Here is a 24,680-nt window from a genome sequence, read left to right on the forward strand (position 1 = left end):
TTATGTTAGAGGCTAGCTCTGGAGACTCTCCTTGCTGACTTGATGAAGTAAACATCCATGCTGAGGAAGGTCACATGGTGAGTGGCAATGGGTGGTCTCCGGAGCCGTGGCAGCTTCCGGCAGGAAGCTCAAGTCTCTTGTCCTAGAGCAGTGATGGGCAATTTTTTGAGCTTGGTGTGTCAAAATTTGCCAAAAAACCAAGCATAACTTGGGTGGTGTGTCACTTCGAGAGAAAAACCATAATTTCGCGATATTTATAGTTTAAATAACAAAAATGTATAATTGTAATATATAACTGTATTTAATAAACCAAAAACTAATTATTTAACTTACCTGCTTAGTGACTTCTTTTTTTTTTTTTTTTTTTTTTTTTTTTTTTGCATTTTTCCGAAGCTGGAAACGGGGAGGCAGTCAGACAGACTCCCCCATGCGCCCAACTGGGCTCCATCCGGCATGCCCACGAGGGGGCGATGCTCTGCCCTTCTGGGGCATTGCTCTGTTGCATCCAGAGCCATTCTAGCACCTGAGGCAAAGGTCACAGAGCCATCCTCAGCGCCCGGGAAAACTTTGCTCCAGTGGAGCCTCTACTACAGGAGGGGAAGAGAGAGAGAGAGAGAGAGAGGAAGGAGAGGGGGAGGGGTGGAAAAGCAGATGGGCAATTCTCCTGTGTGCCCTGGCCGGGAATCGAACCGGGACTCCTGCATGCCAGGCTGACACTCTACCACTGAGCCAACCGGCCAGGGCCTGCTTAGTGACTTCTTTGTTTATCTGTCAGTCAGTTTCTTTTGTTGGTCTTGATATTATTTAACTTGTGTGGGGTAACGTGAACTAAGATAAGTGTGTGTGTGTGTGTGTGGGGGGGAATTCTTTAACCTGCCTGAATTTTTTGTTGCTGAATTTCATTGGCTAAATCTTCAGTTGAAGGTTGTTATTTTGTACACTTCAAGCCCAAGCAAGCGCTACTAACTTCATCTGTCAATCTGTTTCTTTTGTTGGCTTTGATATTATTTAACGCTGAGAATAAGGTCTCACAAAAGTACGTAGACGGAAAAATTGTGAGTAAAGCCACTGCTATTTTTTTCTGGGTGCTAAAAGTGTCTGGTAATCGGCTCCAGGCACTCCAAATTTCCTGTTCGTAATGGCACTCTTCTTGATTCTCCAAGCGGCACCTTTCCAGATTCTCAAGCTTTGACCTCAAGTTGACAAACACCTGAGCCCAGATGCTGTCTTGAAATTCTGCAAGTTGCATCTTATGTAAATTAAGATGGCTGCCGCTATTTCTAATGGTGGGAAACGGCACCCATAGCACAGGCCCTCGCCTCTCCCAGCCTCCCCCTCACTTATCTCAGTAATGATGGTCAATTAGAAATCCACGACACCCCAGAACAGTAGATTGGATGATGACTGCTGTGGTTATGTGGTTGCTGGTAATGGCGATCACAGGGCCCCCAGACATGCGTCCCCCACGGCATTCTGCTGCTCCCTGCTCCACTGGCCAGAAATGAGGTCAAAGATCCCCTAACGGCCTAACTGGAAGTCCCAGAACTAGACGCTCTGTGCGGGAGTTCTGTTGTTTTGGCCTACAGACCTCCAGCACAGAGTGTCTACACTACAGCAAATATTTTATCCTCGGCTACTGCACCTGGCCGTGCAGGAACCGAGGATGAAACATCCTTCTCAGCATGTGGCCCCATACTTCTCTGGTATGTGGCCGCATGTGGCCGCGTGTCATTGAAAATGGCTTCGCATGTCAGTGCTGACACGTGTGTCGTAGGTTCGCCATCACGGTCCTAGAGTCACGAGGAAATAGATCCTGCCAACAACCTGAGTGAGCTGAGAAGCAGTTCTTCCCCAGATCAGCCTCCAAATGAGAATGCAGCCTGGCTGTTATCACCTTGAATGCAGCCTTGTGAGTCCCAAAGCAGAAGGGACCCAACTAAGCCATGTCCAGACTCCTGACTCAAAGAAATAGTGAGCTAATACATGTATGTTGTTTAAAGTCTCTAAGTTTGTAGTAATTTGTTACACAGCAATAGCTAACTAATACACCTTCTGGCTAGGCTGACTTTCCCTTTCAGAGGCTCTCATAGCATTATGTGTCTGTTCTTCTTAGTGTTTTATGTCAGACTTTATATATACACCAGTCAATAAAAGCTATGTCTTTTTTTTTTTTTTTGTATTTTTCTGAAGCTGGAAACGGGGAGGCAGTCAGACAGACTCCTGCATGCGCCCAACTGGGATCCACCCGGCATGCCCACCGGGGGGTGATGCTCTGCCCATCTGGGGCATCACTCTATCACAACCAGAGCCATTCTAGTGCCTGAGGCAGAGGCCATGGAGCCATCCTCAGCGCCTGGGCCAACTTTGCTCCAGTGGGAACATTTTCCCAATTGCAAAACATATCAAAATATATAAACATGTACAAAACATTTTATTGGCTGCTGGTGCTTGGCTGCGGATCGTTGATGTCATCATCTGAGGCAGCAGTTGGGGTTACTGGAGTTGGTTTTTTCATAACCATGTGCGATCACATTCACTTTCTTTCCTCCTTCGTACTTGTTCATTGATTGATTTCTCATATGTGCCTTGACCAGGGGGTTACAGCAGAGCGAGTGGCCCCTTGCTCAAGCCAGTGACCTTGGGCTCAAACCAGTGACCATGGGGTCATGTCTATGATCCCATGCTCAAGCCAGCGCCCCTGCACTCAAGCTGGTGAGCTCATGCTCAAGTTGGATGAGCCCACGCTCATTTTCATGTTGAAATCGATGGCCTTTCTTTCCTTCTTAGCAGGCTGAGGCATAGACAAAGACAATTTCCTCTTGGAAGATGTCTTGGGAGGGGTTTGATGAAAAATATCCAAGACACAAAACACAAATTGCTGTACCGAGTCTGGGATAACAGTTGAAATGGTGCACGCGGAGATGGTAGTGCTGCCGGAAGCTGGTCCGCACTGTCCTATGCCCAGCTGGGCAACGCTTGCGCTACCAGATGTGGAGCAGTTGTAGCTAGCAATTGTGGTCTGTAAAGTCGAATGGTCGTAAGTTGCTTAGGTCGTAAGTTGATCAATATCTGTAGTTAAAAGTATCCTAAACAAAATCTTATCCTGTACTTAATAAAATTTTGGTTGTGCATGTCACCTCATCCTAAATTTTAGTGTGACCGGAGAATAATTAATTTGGGAGCAGTTGGTGTTGAGTGCATGGTATGACAGCCTGTATGTAGTATTGTTATTTTCTAAAAAGCACAACTATCCAGGAATAATTCTGGGCTTCTTTGGTTTTCCCAAAGACTTCTCTTACCTCTTAAATCATTCTTCTGAAGCGCCTGCCCTGTGACTGTCCTTTTCTAACACTGCCAGACCCTTGTCTGTCAATGCTCTCTGTGGTTCCAGCTGTTCCCAATATCACTCTCATGGATGTTATAAAATTTGACACCTTTGGTAAGACATCATTCTATACAGCAGTCAGAAGCCATGAATTAGATGTGCGTACAACAGCCTGGATGGGACTTCTAGTGTTAGGTGGGGGAAACAGTGAAAGATTTAAAGCACAATACTACTTACAACCACTTCATTGAGGTTCGGCTGGTGTACAGTATACCACACCTATGTAAGGCGTACATTTGTGGTTTTTGTTTTTGTTTTTGTTTTTTGTATTTTTCTGAAGCTGGAAACGGGGAGAGACAGACTCCCGCATGCGCCCGACCGGGATCCACCCGGCACGCCCACCAGGGGGTGATGCTCTGCCCATCTGGGGCATCGCTCTGCCCATCTGGGGCATCGCTCTGCCGCAATCAGAGCCATTCTTAGCGCCTGAGGCAGAGGCCACAGAGCCATCCTCAGCGCCCGGGAAAACTTTGCTCCAATGGAGCCTTGGCTGCGGGAGGGGAAGAGAGAGACAGAGAGGAAGGAGAGGGGGAGGGGTGGAGAAGCAGATGGGTGCTTCTCCTGTGTGCCCTGGCCGGGAATCGAACCCGGGACTCCTGCACACCAGGCCGACGCTCTACCACAGAGCCAACCGGCCAGGGCCACATTTGTGTTTTGATAGGCGTGGACACCCATGAAACCATCACCACAATCAGCAGTCTCATTTTGTACTCCTCTTGCATTATACTCTCGGAGGTCAAAGCCATCTGACAGTGGGATGCCATCAAAGCCAGAGTCCATTCTGGTTGGGGCTCTGCTCTAAACCCTCCCATGGCTCCCATCTCCCACGCCCCTGCCCTCCTCTCCCACTTAGTCCCCCTCATTCTTTTCCAGTAGCCTAATCACCTTTTCATATGCCATCTAATTGGTATCTAGTGTTTGTCCGCCCCCCCCCAGAGGAATGTAGCCCCCAAAAGGACCAGGCATGTGATCTGTCTTCACTGATCTATCCCAAGAACGGTGTCTGGTACAGAGTAGGTCTCCAGTCAAGGTCAGTCGGTCAACATCTGCATCTTTGATGGTCTTGCCTCCACCTTGAGTCTCCGTCCCTTGTTGCTGTCTGTCTTCCTCTGGCCCGTCTCCGGGACTCTGGACCATGCCCTTAGTGATATGACTTGTTGCTGGTATCTGCCTGATTCAGTAGGTTGCCAGTGTTTTGACGTCATGGTGTCCCCCACCAAGTCTCCAGCAGGTGTGAAGTCCTAAATTTCTGCCCTGTCCCCCATTTTTAAGGCCAAAGAGGGTTAAAGAGGAAGGAGCAAGGAGAAAAAGGGGAGATACTGCAGGAAGCAATGGGCAGAGCAGAGAGGGTGAAGAGAGAAGACAATCACCGACTTCCCCATCCTGCCTCCCCTACCCCACCCCCAGCCAGCTTTCCAAGCTGCTCAGAGGAGTGGCCAGCCGTGGGCGAGGGTTGGGAGCCACATATCCTGAGCTGCGTGCCACGTGGCAGAAGTGTCCCGTTGAGTCATGAGACACCCAGCCACACAGCTTCATAGAGTTTGGTGTGCGGAGTATTTTTGTTTTTTACAGCCCAGCTGTCTGGGTAATGACTTCCTTCCCCACAGCCTTGTGCGCCGAGGTGTTCTTGAGCGACCCGCTGAGTCACTGCATTCCTTGCTGCTTAAAACACTAGCTAAGCCCTGAGGTCCTGCTCCCTCCTGTAGTGAGACCTCTGAAGGCAGCCAGGGACTGCCAGGGAGAGACAGGCCATAGCACTCCTGTCTCCAATGTGCATCCGTCCCCAACACAGGATTAACGCACAAGTAAAAAAATAGGAGAGCAACTGCATCTGTGAAAGCACTTAGGGAATGGCCGCAGCCCTGTGCCAAACCCAAAGGATTCCTTGTCGGCAGCCGTGAAGTCGATACCAAATCGAAGAGGGTGGAGGGACACGAGGGACCTCGCGCTTGCCCTCTGTCTCCTTACGGTGTGCAGGGGTCAGAAGCTCACGTGGAGGGACGGGAGTGCTCACAGCCAGCGGGCCGCGGTGGAAACGTGCCCAGCCCTCCTGTAAAATAAGCAGGCGGTGCTCAGCAAAGCAACATCCGCCTCAGGCCCGTCGTTCACCAGACTCACTCCTTGAAATATATTCTGAAGAAAGTTTGCTCAGCTCCATGAGATGACAAGGAGAAGGTCATTTGTGATAGCGTTGGTGGTGGCGTAGGAGAACGGGAGGCAAGGACGAGATGGCTGAGCGTGTGCCCTCTGCAACCTCAATTCACTGAGAACTGTCTGTTTAGTTCACAGCAGTGCGATGCGACGAGTTAGACATACACACAAGAACCTGGATGGCCTGACCAGGCGGTGGCGCAGTGGATAGAGCTTCGGACTGGGATGCAGAGGACCCAGGTTTGAGACCCCGAGGTCGCCAACTTGAATGTGGGCTCATCTGGCTTGAGCAAAAAGCTCACCAGCTTGGACCCAAGGTCGCTGGCTCCAGCAAGGGGTTGCAAGGGGTTACTCGGTCTGCTGAAGGCTCACGGTCAAGGCACATATGAGAAAGCAATCAATGAACAACTAAGGTGTCACAACAAAAAACTGATGATTGCTGCTTCTCATCTCTCTCTGTTCCTGTCTGTCTGTCCCTGTCTATCCCTCTCTCTGACTCTCTCTGTGTCTCTATTAAAAAAAAAAAAAAGAACCTGGATGGAATTGAGAGTAAAAACAGTGGAAGATTTAGTGCATAATACTTTTCCAGTTTTATTGAGGTATGACTGGCATACAGTAACCATACATATTTAATTTTTTTAAAGATTTTATTTATTATAGAGAGGGGGGGGAGAGAGAGAGAGAGAGAGAGAGAGAGAGAGGAAGGGGAGGAGCAAGAAGCATCAACTCCCATATGTGCCTTGACCAGGCAAGCCCAGGGTTTTGAACCAGCAACCTCAGCATTTCCAGGTTGACGCTTTATCCACTGCGCCACCACAGGTCAGGCCAACCATACATATTTAAAATGTATATTTGAGTTTTGACGCATTTAGATACCCATGAAACCATCATCACAATCAAGATAATGAATATATGCATTAACCTCCCTGTGAAAAGTAGGTCTATCTATGTTTTAAAGTGGACCGATATTTAACACTTAATGTTCAGTCACACACAAAAAAAATAGACTACAAAATAACGTAAGCATAACTTTTACATGCACTAAGAAACCAGAAAAATTCATTCCTATATTCACTTTATTGCAGTGGTCTGGCCCTGAGCTTATAATATCTCTTAGGTATAAACAGAGCCATAGAATGACCGACTTATTTCACTTAGTGTTATATATTCAAAGTTCATCTATATTGTAGCCTGTGTCAGAACTTTCTTTTAAAGGCTGAATAATATCCCACTGTATAAATAAGTTACGTTTTGTTTTCCCATTTTTCTGTTGATGGACATTTGGGCTGCTTCCACTTTTTGGCTATTGTGAATAACGCTGCTTTAAACACGAGTGTATAAACAGCTCTTTAAAATCCTGTTTTTCAGTTTCTTTTCCATTGAAATTTTAAAGAAACTACTTTTATATATTTTTAGTGTGTGCTATAGAAATTAGGATATACATCCTTAATTTATTGCAGCATAATTTGGGTTTGTACTTTGCAATTTTCCAAACGATGGAAGAACCTCACAGCAGTATAATTCTCTGTACTGCTCCTACCCTCATGACTATCTTTGTCACATACTTTGCTTTTACATGTTACAAATCTCAAAATACATTGTTGTAATTGCTTCAAACCATAGTTTATTTTATAGAATTTAAGGTAGTTTTCGTATTTAGCCACATAGATACTCTCTCTTGGGATCTTCATTTGTCCTACAGTTCTGTGTTTATACCTAGAATTGTTTTTCTTTGACTTGAAAAACTTGTAGTGCAGGCTGGCTGGCATTGAATCCTCCACATCTCTCTCTCTCTCTCTTTTCTGTCCTGAAAATGTCTTTATTTCACTTCAGTTTTTGAAAGGAGTACAGAGTTTCTTAGTTGGCAGTTTTCTTCTCCCTGTAGACTTTAAAGATACCATTTCAGTCTTCTTTCTGTTCGTCATGAGAAGCAGGCTGTTATTCTAATTGTTGTTTCTCTGAAATCTGTCTTATTTTTCTTCTGCCTTACTTATTAGACTGTGAGCTCCATGGCGGTCTCTGGGTTTATTCACTGTTGCATATTCAGAACCTAAGAGAAGGCCAGCTGCGTGGTCGATGCACTATACATATTTATTGGAGAGTGGTGGGGGGGGGGGCAGATAATGCCTTGAGCTTGAAGAGTTCGTAGACACTCAAGCTCATCTCTGGTCCAACAGAAACTGCATATTGAGAAAATAAGATATACAACTCCAGGTCCCACTCTGTGATAGGATGGGGATCCTGCCTATTCTGCCTGGCGCAGGTCCTGGGCTGGGCTGGGCTGCTCGTGGAGGCAGCGGAACCCTCGCTGTGAGGGCTGGAAGAAGACATTCCTGACATCGGGCCTCATCCTGATCCTTCTCTGTGTTGTGCCTGCATTGTGATGCTCATTCTTGAAAAGGAACTGGTATATATATATATATGCATATATATATATGCATATATATATATATACACATACACATATACATATATATATATATATATATATCAAGTAGAATTTTCAGCTTCTCTTCCTGCGATTGTTCAAAGCTCAAACTCTTTCCTTCAGAGCTATGCAGTGAACAGGCATAGTTGGAATTCTTTTGTTTTCAAGTATAATAGAGACTCCAACTCAAAATAGAATCAACAATAAAGGGAATGCATTGACTTATGTAACTTTATTTGGTAGATGGATTCAGGTAGGCCTTGATCAGTACCCCCAACTCTGTTTCTCTTCAGTTCTTTCTGCCTTTCCCTACTTCATGCGTTGGCTTCACCTTTAGGCTGGCTTTCCTCATGGTCACAAAACAGCTGCCAGCAGCAAATGGTTCCTTTCCGACATCCAGGGAGACGTGCTGTTACTGTGCGTTTTGTGCTGTTGCTGTGATGAGGTGAATGTTGGGTTCTGACAGAGGTAGGCCAGGGTGATAGGGCTGTCCCTGAAGCAGTCAATACAAGGTACATGAGATTACTTCCCCTGGCTAAGAACAGTCAGGGTCCACACCCACTTGTGGGAGACGGGGGTCCATCCCACTCAAATTGTCTCAACGCTGTACAATGGGGCATAAGGTAGACTGGATGTTAGGAAGACCTATCTGTCAGGATAGGCTGGGTTTTACTATGGTTACAAACTAGCACCAGTCTTGTTTTTATAACAGCAAAGGTTTGTTTCTTTTTATACTACATGTCCCCTGTGGGTCCCCTTGGGGCATTATTCCATGTTTTTTCACTCCAGGACTCCAGGACCCAGACTGATGAAGTCATAACTATCTCAAGCATTACCTATTGCTGTTATGGAGGGAAAGAGACAATGAAAAATTGCCTACTAGTTCTAAAATTTGGACCCAGGAGTGACATACTTCTACTCATACTTTATTGATTGCAATAAAAGCAAGTGACATGGCCAATCCTGACTCCTAGATGTTAAGAAGAACAATCCTATTACATGTTTAGGAAGCAAACCCAAAAATCGTTGGTGGCTGGCATCAATGTCAAGTACCACAGGAGGCCATCAGAACACCTGCTACAGAGGAGCTTATGGAGACCACCCAGTTTTTGTTCACTTCTTGTTGGGAAAAGAACAACTTCCTGTCTGGTTGTTACCTAAGAAGAGACCTCTCACCCATGCAGAGATCAGAATCAGTAATCATCTCTATGTTGTAATCAAATGTCTCCCAGATGTTTTCTTCTGGGTGAAATCAATGGTTCTGTGAGAGATTTCTATTAAGATACCTCTTCAGCTCAGATCCCTTTTTTGTGGTCTTGATCCACAGAGGTGGGTTCCTGGTGACCTCCATCACTTATAAGCTGACCATCATTGTTCTGTGGGGGTGGGAACTCTGACTCAAGTTGGGTCACCGAGAGCCTTTTCTCTGGGATTTGGAAATTGGAATGATTAGGGCTTTGTAGTCGCTCTGGGTCATTGGAATTGTCAAGTAGTTAGGGGCGGTTGGCAGACATATATTCCATTTTGTTATCCGGTAGCAGAGAAAAAAACAAGTTTGCAGAGAGAGAGGGTCCTACTGGTAATGCTTACTCTGCTTCCAATTCCCGCAGAAGTCCAGCTGGGTGCTTGCCCTCGGCCTGGGAGAACCCTCCTCTTCTCCCTCCCTAAGGCTTTAGGTTCTCCTTTCATTTTCTTTAAGCTGGCCTCATGGCCAGGTTCCATCTCTGCTCAGGGCACATACAAGACTCAATCAATGTGCCTGACCAGGCGGTGGCACAGTGGATAAAGCGTCAACCTGTAACACTGAGGTCGCCGGTTCAAAACTCTGGGCTTGCCTGGTCAAGGCACATATGGGAGTTGATGCTTCCTGCTCCTCCCCCTTCTCTCTCTCTTTCTTTCTCTCTCTCCTCTCTTAAATGATTGATAAAATCTTTTTAAAAAAATTAAAAAGAATGTGAGTGCAGGTGACATTACAGGGATCACCTGGAATCTGCTTAAATTATTTTTTTTTAAAGAAATATAATTTGCCTCGTTGGGTAAACACGATTTCTGACACTACTCCCAATGTTGGTATTAAGTGCATCCTGTTTCCCCCACCTAGTGTCACTCCTTAGCTGTTTAGACCCAGCCTGATGTCACCGCCTCTGGGAAGCCTTTCCATGCTGTCCTTATCTTATGAATTCTGTCCGCCTCCCTGCTTCCCAAAGCAGTTGGCATATCCATCTAGTGTTACATATTTTCTTCCAGAAATACCTCTTTCCATGTCTGTCTCCTCCGAGATATTGAGTGCCTCAGCGGTCAGGAGAGTGCCTTTATCTCTGCGTCCCATGGGGCCTGGGGCAGAACACATGCTTGGAAAAGTTTGTTGAGTAAATGGAACCAATTGGAACACCATATTCCATACATACTTTCCTTCAAGAAATATTTATTGAGTACCTACCTGAGCATGTCAGACCATGTTCCAGATGCTAGAACCTAACTAAGTTCCTGCCCTTGGGACATTACAGATGACATTCAGGTCATGTCAGGCCATGTCCCAGAGGCTAGAACACAAAGTTCCTGCCCTTGGGATGTGACAGATGAGATTCAGGTCATAAAGGTGATGAGGAAAAAATGAAGCAGGATGAGGAGCGAGAATGAGAGAGGTTGGGATTTGATAGTTTTAGTAGAGTGGTCGGGGGAGATTTTCCTGGGGAGGTGACTCTTGAGTAGTTATTTGGAATGACAATACAAGGCTTTTTTGATTTCTTGGAGGGAAAATACCAAGTGCAAAGGTCCTGAGGTGTAAAAGTGAGCCCACATGTTCCAGGACCAGGGAGGAGGCTAGTGTGGCTGGAATGGAATGTGTGAGGGGGTCAAGTGGAAGGCGACGCAGTTCGAGTGTCATCGAATAGGGGACCTAGCCCTTAGGGTCTGCCTAGGATCAGCCGGTAAAGTGTGGACTCTTTGTGCAGGATAAACTTCACAACACGAGTCGAGGTGATCTTGAGAAAAAGTTTATTAAAGCTGGGACAGTGAAACAAGAAAGGGCCTAGAATAGAAGAAGCAACAGGAGAGAGCCTGTGTGGAGCAGCTCTGTCTAGAAACCTACGGGGAAGAAGTGAGTGGAGAAAAGGGGGCCTTGGAGACAGGTTCAGGGAGTTAGCCCCGGACAAGCTGCTGCCGCCCACTGCTACTATGGTTGCAAGTCTTGTGAAGACCCTCAAAGTTTAGGAGATACATGCCTTGGGTGGGGGAGGGAGAGGGGTAGGAGGAAGAAGAAAAGTAAGGGGGAGGGATAGGCACAGGTGTGCTCTCAGGGGAGATGTGCTGGGTCCTTTGTTTTGAGGATGGTGGTGCAATGGATAGAGCATCAACCCGGAATGCTGAGGTTGCTGGTTTAAAACCCAAGGTCACCAGCTTAAGCCCATGTTTGCCAGCTTGAGCACAGGGTTGAGCACTAGGTCACTGGCTTGACCCCAAGGTCACCAGTTTGAACCCAAGGTCACTGGACCAATCCCCACCCAAAGCACATAGGAGAAGCAATCAATGACAACTAAGTTGAGCAACAAGTCGATGCTTCTCTCCCTACCCCCCTCCTTCCACTTTTTCTTTCTCCCTTCTTTCTTCCTTCCTCTCTCTCCCTTCCTCTATCTTTCTCCCTTCTTCCTTTCTTCTCTCTCTCTGTCTCTCTCTCACTCTTAGATAAAAGTAAGTTAAAATAAAGACTAGGAGTTTAGGGGAGGATTTCTTTTTTTGTTTGTTTGTTTGTTTTGGGGGTTTTGTATTTTTTTCTGAAGTTGGAAATGGGGAGGCAGTCAGACAGACTCCTGCATGAGCCCGACCGGGATCCACCCGGCATGCCCATCAGGGGGCGATGCTTTGCCCAGTTGGGGCATTGCTCTGTTGCAACCAGAGCCATTCTAGTGCCTAAGGCAGAGGCCATGGAGCCATCCTCAGCGCCCGGGCCAACTTTGCTCCAATGGAGCCTTGGCTGCGGGAGGGGAAGAGAGAGACAGAGAGGAAGGAGAGGGGGAGGGGTGGAGAAGCAGATGGGCGCTTCTCCTGTGTGCCCTGGCCGGGAATCGAACCCAGAACTCCTGCATGCCAGGCCGACGCTCTACCACTGAGCCAACCGGCCAGGGCCTAGGGGAGGATTTCAATAGCATATTCATTAGCTTTTCTAGGTGCTCCTCCACCCAGGGGGCCAGACACCGCAGCCTGGGTCCCCCAACTGGGCCTGGAGCTAAAATAGGACTGGGGCCTAGATGTTTTCTCTAGGGAAGTGGCACTGCATCTGGCCGGAAATTGCTCGGCCAGTTTATTCAGCTATATGTCTCAGTTTCCCCCATTCTACTTGGCAGAGAATTTTCCTGGCTTCTTACTATCTTGCCTCAAGAGTGGGGGGTGGCCCTGGCCGGTTGGCTCAGCGGTAGAGCGTTGGCCTGGTGTGCAGGAGTCCTGGGTTCGATTCCCGGCCAGGGCACACAGGAGGGGCGCCCATTTGCTTCTCCACCCCTCCCCCTCTCCTTCCTCCCTGTCTCTCTCTTCCCCTCCTGCAGCCAAGGCTCCATTGGAGCAGGGATGGCCCAGGCCCTGGGGATGGCTCTGTGGCCTCTGCCTCAGGCACTAGAATGGCTCTGGACACAACAGGGCGACGCCCCAGAGGGGCAGGGCATCGCCCCCTGGTGGTCATGCCGGGTGGATCCCGGTCGGGCGCATGCGGGAGTCTGTCTGCCTCCCTGTTTCCAGCTTTGGAAAAATGAAAGAAAAAAAAAAAAGAGTGGGGGGTGAAGGTAGGGATGCTGATCACATAGAATCTTGAAGACCCTGGAAAAAACAAAGACTTTGGCTTTTGCTCTGAGTGAGGAGGGAAGCATTGAAGGCTTTCAAGGGGGGGTGACACAATGTTTTGACTCAGGTTTTAACAGTCCCACAAACTGCTTGAGAAGAATCTGAGCAAAGTGAATTCAGGGAGAGCAGGGAGCAAGTTATTGTAATCTTCTAGGAGAGAGAAGGTGAGGGCTCAAATGAGGATACTTCAGAGGGCGAGCTGACCAACTTTGCTACTAGATGGTGTGTGGGATAGGATAGGAAGAGAAGCGTCAAGGATGATTTCAGTGGTTTGTCCTGAGCCACCAGAAGGATGGAATTATATTAACTAAGGTGGGGGAGACTGAAAGGAGCAAGTTGGGAAGCAGTTTTCAGTTTGGCTTTATACATGTCAAGTTTGACATATTGCTAAACGTGTGTGCGTGTGGGTACAGAGGTAGGCAAAAGTAGGTTCACAACTATAAACCTACTTTTGCTCAACCCTTATATGTCCACTGGTTTTCAGGCTCTGAGGGTTAAAAGTAACCTGAAGTTAAAGTAAACCTTATTTATTGAACACCAAGCACTGTGCAGAAAACTTCACATGTGCTGTCATTTAATCCTTTCAGTCATTCCTAGTGGCTTAGTTGCTAGTATTTTCATAGCTCTTTTACGGATGAGAGATTAAGTAGCATGTCCTAAGTCACTCAGCCAACTATTAATCTGCTAGTATAATGCAGTTCTGGGATTCCAACCCAGTTACGTCAGACTGCGAAGCTCTTGTTGTTTATTAATCACTAGATTCTAAAGGTGGGGACCTCTTTCTGAGCATAGTTGCTATAGACTTGGGCTCCGGGCTCCGTAGCAGAAATTGTGCCTGGATTGTGTGACAAAAGGTCGGAAAAGGGCCCACACCCATCCCAGGCATTACGGATTCCACCATAGGAGCTGTGAAGAAAGGACAGCATTTTTGTATGCGAAAGGCTAATTGATGCTTTAAAGTTCTCATGTACCTGAAGATTTGATATTAGGAAAGCAGTTATCAGAAGTTGTCGTTCTGTTTAGGAAATAGAAGAATTTCAAAACTGCAATGACGTGTTTGCTGGTGGGATAAAAGAAAGACTGACTCCCAAGGTGACGCATGTTGGGAAACACTGGACTGGGGAAGGGGGAGGGGACGGCCTCAGGCCCCTGTCCTGCCCTGCCCACATCCTTTTGAAAGTGTAGCCTGGTGTGGCCTTCCTTAGTTGGTCCTCTAGAAAGACCAGGATACGGAGCACAAAAGCCGGGAACCTTTGGGGCCGCAGCATCCGCCCCTATGCTCTCTTTTCCCCACCCCGTTCAGGTTCCACATGGGGAAAAGCAGGACCCAAGCCCGCGCATGCGCTCAGGGGCAAGGTCTGCTCTCTGCAACGTCAGGGGCTCACGCCCGCCCGAAAGCCCCGCCCGCCTGGCTCCAGAGGAGACTTGGGCGGGGGTGGAGGGAGCTCGGGCCACGCCCCCAGCTGAGCCGAGCGGGGCCGAGCCCAGCCGAGCGCCTCCGAGCACAGCCGAGCTGAGCCGAGCGGCCAGGAGTCGGTTGGTGCAGCTGCGTCCCTGCCGCTCAGCAGTCCGCGGCTCCGGCGTTGCCGCCGCCGCCTGAGCGGGGCCTGCGCCGGCCGGCCGGCCGGCCGCCAGAAGGGAGGCCGGAGCACGGCGAGAGCGGCCAGGCCGCGGGGGCCGCCGCCACCGCCGCCGCAGCTGCCAGGTGAGCGCCTGCCGCGGCCCGGCGGCCCCGTGTGCCCCCGCGACTGTCAGCTCCCGTGTCTGTGCGTCTCTCTGCCTGTCAGCCCGCTGTGTCTGCGCGAGCGCCTTCCCGCCGCGCCTGACCCCCAGCCCTGCCCGTGGTGTCCGCCAACCCCTCCCGCCCGCTGCCCCGGTCTTTCTGTCAGCCGCCAGCACCCCCATGCTGGGAGGCTCCGCCCCTTCCCCCCGAAGCCCCGCCCCGCCCATCTGTCATCACCCCCTCCCCCAGCTCCGGTCTCGGGCGTCCTGGGGCGCATGGGGGGTGCCCCCGCTCCGGGGGTCGGCGTAGCTCTGGTCGGCCAGACAGCTGCTGAAGGAGCGGCAAAGGGGTTGTGGAGGGGTGGTGGGGGCCGCAGGTGCCCGCCTGACCGTGTGAGGGTGCGTGTCCGGGGGTGCGCCTGGTGGGCACTGCGAGTGCGCCCGGGAGCAGGGCGGGGAGCGCGGGGGACCGCCTCACCCACGCAGAGATGCGGGACCCCAGAGCCACTGGTCCATTCCCGCCAGCCGGTTTGTCCTGCGGGCACGGGCCAGCAGTTGCCTGTGGTCTAAAGAGCGTCGGCTGAACCCGGTCGCAACCCACTGGGGTGCGGTGGGATCCTGGGAGCCTCGTGTGGCCGGCCACCCGAAAACAGAACCCCGGCGCCGGGTTCCCGGGTGCCGCGAGTGGCCGAGCGGCGTGTGAGCGGAGCTTGGGGGCTTGTTAAACCTTCGGATTTGGGATTTTCATTCAGAGAAGCCTGTTGGAAGTGATTAAGGAGTGGGTGGGATGTGGCGCTCAGGTGCAAAATGTTTGAGAACTTGAGTCATTTTGAGTTGAGTGGTTTGTTTTCTGAGCTGTGACCGCTCTGGGCTTGTGCCCTGTTATGTGATGGTGAGGGGAGCGGTTAGGTAGAGGAGTGGGGAGGGCACACTCCTTTCTGTTTTTATCTGTTATACACACATAGTATATTTATTCATGGGACCTCCACACATCGTCACTTTCAGAAAGGATTTCTGTACTTCCATTTATACATGTTCTTTATTTGCAGTAGCTTAGTAGTGCAATAGTGCAATATTTCAAAACTAAGAGAAAATGCGTCCTAAAAGCAATTTGATATTTTGCCAGATAATTCTCAACCACGAGGACAGGACCAAAAGTGCACTTTGTTAGCTGGAACAACTTATTTGAGCTTAATTTGTTTCTAAGAGACAGACAGTGGAAAAATCCAGAAGCAGCAAAGTAGTATCAGAGTCTTAGAAAATTAATGAAAAGGGCCTTCTATTGCTGCCGGGGAAAGATGGTAATCAAAGTTGCTTTAGAGGACAGCGCTCCTATGTAAAGATAAACATATTAACCAAGTTGGTTTTGTGACCTTGATACATTCAGCAGAGCATGATTTGTGCAGTGCTTCATAACAGGCAAACATTGCATGGGCAGTCAGGTAATTTTTGGAGAAAATGTTCCCCATGTTTTGTTTTTTGTGTCCCCCCTCACTCCCCCCGCCATATTACAATTTCAGACTAAGGCAGTCTCACGTTGGGAGTGAAGTATTTTTTTTTCTTAGGATAACATTAAAGCCTGACCAGGCGGTAGCACAGTGAATAGAGCGTCGGACTAGGATGCGGAGGACCCAGGTTCAAGACCCCGAGGTCGCCAGCTTGAGCGTAGGCTCAGATATCTGGCTTGAGCAAAAAGCTCACCAGCTTGGACCCAAGGTCGCTGGCTCAAGCAAGGGGTTACTCAGTCTGCTGGAGGCTCGTGGTCAAGGCACATATGAGAAAGCAATCAATGAACAACTAAGGTGTCACAACAAAAATCTGATGATTGATGCTTCTCATCTCTCTCTGTTCCTGTCTGTCTGTCCCTGTCTATCCCTCTCTCTGACTCTCTCTCTGAAAAAAAAAAAAAGATACTATTAAAAAATTAAAAGAGTATTTCATGTTTAAGGCATAAAACTAGAAAAACAAAAGCCTAAGAAAAAAAATCCACAATCCCACAAACCAGAGGAAACAACAGTTTGGTATTTATCTTTTTAGTCTTTTGTTCCTATGTGTAAATGTTTTTTCTTACAACAATGCTACCATACTATAAAGTTGTTTTATTGTGTGTTTTTTAAACTTATAAATAGGTTAGAAGAGTTAGCTATTTTATTTTTATGAGTAAGAACTTGTCTGCCCTTTGTGAGCTTTTGAAAAAGAACCTCTGCTTAGAGCACTCCAATTGCTTCTCATTTTAAAGTAAAATCTGAAGTTCTTGCCTAGTAGGCTACCTCCTTGTCCTCACTTTCAGTCTGCTGGATGGATCTCTTTGTTATGTCTTTAAAACTTCAAGTAGTCCTGGCCGGGTGGCTCAGTTGGTTGGAGCATAAGTCCCCATGTACCAAGGTTATGGGTTTGTCCTTTGTCAGGGCACATGCAGGAATCAACCAATCAGTGTGTGCATGAATGGAGTAGCAAATCATTGTTTTTGTTTTTCTCTCTCTAAAAATCAATAAATAAGAAAAAATAATTTTAAGGTAATAGATTATTTAAAAATTTTCATACAGAAGCCTCAGTACCTTTGCACTTGCTGTTCCCTCTTTTGAGAACACTGTTCCCTGGATATCTTAGTTCTGGTCTCAGAGATCTGCTCAGATATAACATCAGGCTTTCCCTGACCCTTGTGTAAATACACTTCATTTGGTGGTGGTCCTCAACCCACCTTACGTATCTTCATTGCACTTAATACCACTTAATAAATTTATTTGTTGTTTTATGGTCTTCTTACCCCCATTAACTGAGAAATGTGAAACTTTTTCACTGGTGTAACCACAGGTCCCAGGATAGCACCTGGCATATCATGGGTACTTGGTCAGTATTTGCTGAATGAACAAATGAATGAATGCTCATTATCCATGACCTCCTGGTGGTAGCCTCCTACTTATGGCATAGAATGGCATAACAGTATCTTTAAAAGTCAGGCTAGTCTTCTTTACTTATCTGAAAATGAGAAATTTACAAGGTGAATCTTATAATTGTAAACAGAGCTACAGTCTTGATTTAGCTTCATAATTGAGGGAAGGAACATTTTTGGCAAATGTTGCTGATTTTCCTTCTTATACATCATCCCATATATCACATTGGAAGTCTTTGAAATATATCAAGTATCCCAGTTATGTTTACAGCTGTGATTTCAGTTTGGTACTTCTTAGTGGTAGTATAAGCCTTAAGAGCTTGGTGAGTGTTTTTGGGGTCAACAGATACCCAGAGATATAATTACAGCTTTAATGTGTTTTTATTTGAGGAGTAGCTTTTCTATTTACATATTTTTCCTGGCAACTCTATCCTTTTCAGCTCCTTGCTTATCAGTTTTTGGATGGCCTAGCAGGAATACTTGAGTTTTTTGTTTTTTTAACATTTTAAAATAAATCCTTGATCTCTTGAGCATTTAAAATTTCTCATGTAACTCTTGAACTTTGAAAGGACCGGTTTCATCTTTCAAGATGAAATAACATCGATAATAAAACTTCTAATGGCATTTTCATTATAAGGATGAGGAAAATTGTATCTTAAGGTAGAATGTTTACAAAGAAGATGTAGTATGAGAGGAAGCTTTTTAAAACCTTGAATTCTTGATTCCTCACCCCACATTCAATCCCTTTCAATCCATCAGTGTGGCCCATCGGCCTAGCCTCCAGACTACCACCAATCCTCCATTCCCTCTCTTTCCTGCTCCACTTACCGCCCTCGCTCAGCTGGATAATGGCCTCTACCTATTCCCTGGGCTCCTTGTTCCCACTCTTAACATCTTCTAACTAACCCACTCTCTCCACGACAGGTAGAGTGATCCTACCAAAAGTCTGAACCAGGTCATGTCAGCCACCTGCTTAGTGGCTTCCCACTGCACCTTCCCCCGCAGTCCCACTTCTTCCTCTAAGGTGCCCAGCCTTTGTCTCCCTCTGCAGCCTCTGCTCCCTGCTTGCCTGCCATACTTCTGTGAGGTTGGAGCGCTGTCAGTCCCTTAAACATGCCAAGTTTCTGCCCCGCACTCCCTCGCCCTCGCCCCTCTTCTTATAGGAAGATCCTTCTCAAATATCTGGTCTTGGCTAAAGCCAAGAGGGGCCTTAGAGGGGCCTGCCCTGATCACCCCTTCTGCAGTAGTTCCTCATTGTCTCTTCTCTCAGTACAGTGCATTTCCTGCTTAGCCGCAATTCCAAGTATTTCATTAATATGTTTGTTTTCCTTTTTATTATAGTATCTGCACCCCCCCACACACCCCAATAGACTGCAAGATCTGGGAAGAAAGGGGAAGTCTTGTCCTGTTTATGGTATATATAGTCTTGGCACCCAGTGATCTGCTTAGAATCCGGTAGGTGCAGGCCCTTGATACATTTTGAATAATAATTATTGTTATAACAGCTCACTTTGTGCCAGATCTATTGCTAAGTGTGTTCACACATTATCTCTAAATATCTGAGAGAGCAGTTAACTAAGGTGGTGATGGTTATTACATTATCATTTCTATTTTTAGTTGAGAAAATTGAGCTTAGAGAAGTTAAGTAATTTTTAAAGTTACACAGCTAATGGTGGTAGGGCTATTTGAATATACACGAACTGACTGAAGAAATGTCACCTCGCGCTCATTGCTGCCTTCTGATGTGCATGTAGAAATGAGGGAAGTATGCAATAATAGTATTTGATGATTCCTTGTGTTATTGTTTCTAAGCATATATCAGACTATAAAAAAGAATGCTTGGGCTAGGATTTTGCATTTCCTGGGAAGTTTCTGACAATAACCGCGTGCCAAAATGCATAGATTAGTTTATGTACAGGCTCTGCTTTAATTTACCTTTGCCACTTTCCACCTGTCAGCCCTCAGGCAAATTATTAACATGTCTGAGTCTCTTTTTTTTTCATCTGTAAATGAAGAAAAATAATGGCTCTTATCTCACATGGTCATTGTGAGGAGTATAATTATACACAAAAAAAACAATCAATGTTAGCTATTAATATTATGAGGGGGGAAAAAGCCCCCAGGGAAATTCATGTAGTCCCATCAATAAAATAGAGTTTGGGTTACAGTGAAAAACAGATCATAACAGTATTGTTTCACTGATTCTTGTTTTGAACTTATAAAAATTATCAGAAAATTGTTTGGCTTGGGATTAATAGTTTTTCTGTTGATGTATGAAAACTTTATGTTTGGATTTAAATGCTTATAGGTAAGACAGTGTTCTTTTTAAACTCCTTCCCATCTTAAAGAGTCTCAGGGTAGAGAGGTCTTTAGAGAGGCTGGGCAATTTTTGTGTGTGTGTGACAGAGACAGAGAGAGATAGAGGGAGAGAGAGGGACAGAAAGGGACAGATAGGAAGGAAGAGAGATGGGAAGCATCAATTCTTTGTTGCGGCTCCTTAGTAGTTCTTTGATTGCTTTCTCATATGTGCCTTGATGGGGGGGGAGGGGGCTACAGCAGACCAAGTGAACCCTTGCTCAAGCCAGCGACCTTGGGCTTCAAGCCAGCGACAATGGGGTCATGTCTATGATCCCATGCTCAAGCCAGCAACCCCGTGCTCAAGCTGGTGAGCCCACGCTCAAGCCGATGAGCCCAAGCTCAAGCCAGCGACCTCAGGGTTTCAAACTTGGGTCCTCTGCATCCCAGTTCGACACTCTATCCATGCACTACCCGCTTGGTCAGTCAGGCCAATTTTGAGAGGCCGGTTATTTTTATACTTTTCACCAGAAAGGTGCTCACCAGCATTACTGCTTACTTCTGTAATGGCTATCACTGGGGCGCTTACTTCAAATACCCAAGCAAACAGTAGACCTAGGATAGATGCAGTGGGCTCGACAGACCCTATGATGGAATATCTGGGCACAGTTGCATTTTCTGGGCTTATAAACAAGTGCCAATATAATGGCTTCCATCATCTTGCTGAAAAAGAAGGTGAGGCTTTCTGCTAAAAGTGGGAAGAGGTTAGAGGACAAACAAGGATAGTTGACACACAGCTGAGGTCAGGAAGGGGAAGAGTGACCTTGGGCAGCATCCATGGTCTCCAGGCAGTGCACGTGGCTCTGTTGAGGTAGGAGACCAGGGGTTGATTGGGACACCGGTAGTGTGCAGCTGCCTGGTTTTAGTTGGGTTGAGCCGGGGCTGGGGTTTGCAGCGGGGAGCGGCAGAAGGACAGTAGGGCAGAGGCATTGAGGGTATTGGCCGGGAGTGGTGAACATGGTAGGTGAAAGTGTTTAGGCTGGGTGGGAGTACACAAAGGCCGGAGGTGTTGATGAAGCCAAGGAGCAGGTGTATTGCGGTGATGGCATAATAGGAGGTTAGGGAGGGACGTGTGAGCGGAAGACTTCAGCTGGAGCAGTTAATTATTGGACACGACAGGCTCCTGGGTTTTGCCACTGACATGAATGGCTGAAGTGAGTGAGCTCAGTGAATGAGTGAAGTCGAGGAGGGTAAGTAACTGAGAAGCTGGAGAGTTGTTTGGGTGACCCATGAGGTCAGAGAAGCCACCAGGATGGCTGGACTTTTGGGGTGGGGGAAGGAAGGTGTGCCAGATCTTCTGAATGAGGTGGCAGCATTGGGAAGTGTGATGGCCGGGCTGCAGGAGCCTCAGCAGAGCAGGGCAGTGGGTGCTCGGTGATCTAGAAGCTTCTCTGATTACAAGGTCTCTCTAAAAGGAGTCGGCTTTGGCCAAGTTCATTTTGATTCTGAAGGAATCAATCCCAGTGGGTAGCACCGATGGCATGTGGTATTGACTAGACTCAGTCATGAAAATCATTTGAGGGCATGTGTTGAAAATACATTTCCAGCGCTCCACCCAAGGCCCACTGAATTAGATTTCTAGGAGAGGGAACTGAGGATGTATATTTTAACACCCCCTCACACACACACACCTGGTAATTCTTTATGATGAAACACGTTTGGGAAGTACAGCTATAGTGGATAAGAACGTGGGATATGGAAGCTGACTGTCTGGGTCTGAAGCTTAGGACATGGAATGAGCCTTAGCCCATGACCCTTAATAGACCGCCTTTCAGGACTATCTGATATCGGAAGCTATGAATTAAAGGACCCTTCGTTAGAGGCAAACACACTGACAAAAGCAAGAAGAGACAGCTAGGTGGTGAAGACAGAGGCAGAAACGCTATACAAAATAATTTGAAGGATAGCAGTTTGGGAACATTCATTGTAGAGGAAACAGTCTTGTTAGCCTCAGTGATCTATGAATACAGTAATTAATCATTATTGTTATCCTGTTCAACAAGAATAGGTCAAATTATGGTCTGGTTAGTTCAGAAAGGCTGAGAAGGAAGTAATGCAATTTAGAAAGCTTTCCATCGCCCTGGCCGGTTGGCTCAGCGGTAGAGCGTCGGCCTAGCGTGCGGAGGACCCGGGTTCGATTCCCGGCCAGGGCACACAGGAGAAGCGCCCATTTGCTTCTCCACCCCTCCGCCACGCTTTCCTCTCTGTCTCTCTCTTCCCCTCCCGCAGCCAAGGCTCCATTGGAGCAAAGATGGCCCGGGCGCTGGGGATGGCTCTGTGGCCTCTGCCCCAGGTGCTAGAGTGGCTCTGGTCGCAACATGGCGATGCCCAGGATGGGCAGAGCATCGCCCCCTGGTGGGCAGAGCGTCGCCCCATGGTGGGTGTGCCGGGTGGATCCCGGTCGGGCGCATGCGGGAGTCTGTCTGACTGTCTCTCCCTGTTTCCAGCTTCAGAAAAATGAAAAAAAAAAAAAAAAAAAAAAAAAAAAAAAAAAAAAAAAAAAAAAGAAAGCTTTCCATCATAAGATTGCATGTTTTATTGCTTCAGTTATCCATAAAATTAACTTATGTGACACAATTCTGTCTCTGAAGATACTGGATTAAAAAATCATTTACTCCCTTCTCTCTCCAACCAAACTCAGGATTGCTTGTTGCCCATCCTTTTTGGCCCTGGTGGCTATGTCACATCTTCTTTCTCATTGTGATTTGTGTAGAAGGGCTCTGGGAGACCCAGAAGATCTAGAACGGAAGTCATATGGTAGAGAGAATGTGTGTGGGAAAGAGGGTACTCAGTGTGAGGAAAACGGTCTTATTCTAAATCTCTGAACAAGTAAAACCATGGGAATACAGTGTGTGTGGCAAAGTCTGTATTCATTATTCATCTTATCATATGCACATCAGATGTCAAACTGGACACAAGCCATATGAGCATCAGAATTTTGGAGAGAAGCCATGTGTTTGTAATGTATGTGGGAGAGCTCTCAGTTATCTGGAGTGTTTTGGAAAATGTGAACAAAATCACAATAGAGAGAAAACCTATAAATGTAAGGAATGTGAGAAAACCTTTAGTTCTTCAACTTCACTTCAAATCCATGAAAGAACCCACACAGGAGCGAAACAATATGGAAAAGTCTATAGATATCAAACTTTTCAAACACATGACTCACAGGCGAGAAATGCTATGAATGTAAAAAGTATAAAGTTGCTTCAGTTCTCTTTGAATATATGCAAGAACTCACATTGCAGAGTAGTAACCTTTTGCATGTAAACAATGTGGTAAAAGCCTACGTTTATGCCTTACAAACACACCAAAGGACTCATGCACTATGAATGTAAGCAATATGGTAAAACTTATGAGTTCTCATCTAGATTTCCAAACACATGAAAGAACACACTAGAGAAGCCCTCTGCATGTAAGGAATGTGGTAAAAGCCTTCACATGTTATCAAAGTTTTCCAAGATATGAAAGAAAATAGACTGGAGAAAAGCCTTAGGAATCTAAGGAATGTGGGAAACACTTCAGATTTTTTATTTTTTATTTATTTATTTATTTATTTTTTTGTATTTTTCTGAAGTTGGAAATGGGGAGGCAGTCAGACTCCCGCATGCACCCGACCGGGACCCACCCGACACACCCACCAGGGGGCGATGCTCTGCCCATCTGGGGCGTTGCTCTGTTGCAACCAGGGCCATTCTAGCGCCTGAGGCAAAGGCCACAGAGCCATCCTCAGTGCTCGGGCCAACTTTGCTCCAATGGAGCCTTGGCTGCGGAAGGGGAAGAGAGAGACAGAGAGGAAGGAGAGGGGGAGGGGTGGAGAAGCAGATGGGCGCTTCTCCTGTGTGCCCTGACCGGGAATCGAACCCGGGACTCCTGCACATCAGGCCGATGCTCTACCACTGAGCCAACTGGCCAGGGCCCACTTCAGATTTTTAAAAAATTATTGACTGATTGATTTGAGAGAGAGAGAACATCAATTTGTTGTCCCACTTATTTTTGCAGTCATTGGTTGATCCCTTACCAGGGATTGAACGTGCAACCTTGGCATATTGGAATGGCACTGTAACTAACTGAGCTACCCAGCTAGGGCAGCCTTCAGATGTTATCAAAGCTTTCAAACACATGAAAGAAATCCCACTGGACAGAAACCCTGTGAATGTGAAGAACGTGGGCTAGCCTACTGATATAGTACCTTACAGAAGGACCCTGGAGAGAAGCCCTGTCAATGTAAGCGACGTGGTGAAGCCTACAGAGATCACAGTTCCTTAGAAACACAACAACATAGTTCATACTGGAGAGAGAATCCTTCTGTATGTAAACCGTGTAGTGAAGCATTTAGTTGTCTCAGTTATCTTCAGAAACATGGAGAAACTCACACTGGACAGAAATCTAATACAGTGAAGCATTTAGGTATCCCAGAGATCTTCAGAAACATGGAAGAAATCTCACTGGAGAGAATCTGTTTGAATGGAAACAATGTGGTAAGCTTGCTGAGATTCCAGGTCCTTACAAACACATGAAAGGACTCATATGGAGAGAAACACTGTGAGTGTAAGGAATGTGGAGAAGCCGTCATGTTTCACAAATATTTGAAGATGTGTGACAGTAGCCACTGGAGAGAAACCATACTGACTTGCAGAATTTGGGAAAGGCTTCAGTTTCCCAGTTCCTTTCCAATACATGAAAGGACTCACTGAATAAAACCACTTGAATGTAAACAGTGTGGGAAAGACTTGAATTGGTCCATGCCATTACATATGAAGACTCCCATGGAAAAGAAATAGAAATGTAGCAGGAGGAAGCTTGATAGAAATTAATCCATTATAATGTGCCAGAAAACTTTCAACATAAAATAGTTCTTATTTATGTTGCAGATACATTGTGTTTATTGAACCTTTGTTTATATCATTGCACTG

The 24,680-nt window shown here is 46.8% G+C and overlaps 1 protein-coding gene and 1 non-coding gene across 5 annotated transcripts in view; one reads left to right on the forward strand and one right to left on the reverse strand.

Annotated features, from left to right (window-relative positions):
- The first annotated feature begins 14,043 nt into the window (after positions 1–14,043).
- ZHX3 (zinc fingers and homeoboxes 3) overlaps positions 14,044–24,680 on the forward strand; it is a 102,536-nt gene continuing 91,899 nt past the window's right edge. For 3 of the 4 annotated variants that reach the window (XM_066387799.1, XM_066387803.1, XM_066387802.1), the window contains exon 1: positions 14,044–14,502. The gene's annotated coding sequence lies outside the window, so the exon portion shown is untranslated. Of the gene's footprint in view, positions 14,503–14,821; positions 14,919–24,680 lie in introns of those variants that run through there. The other variant, XM_066387800.1, reaches the window with a different exon arrangement.
- Positions 23,608–23,683, reverse strand: TRNAI-GAU (transfer RNA isoleucine (anticodon GAU)). Its single transcript has one exon. It is a non-coding gene; the product is annotated as a tRNA-Ile (tRNA).

Source organism: Saccopteryx leptura, chromosome 5 (genome assembly GCF_036850995.1).
Source record: "Saccopteryx leptura isolate mSacLep1 chromosome 5, mSacLep1_pri_phased_curated, whole genome shotgun sequence".
Taxonomy (NCBI): Eukaryota; Metazoa; Chordata; class Mammalia; order Chiroptera; family Emballonuridae; genus Saccopteryx; species Saccopteryx leptura.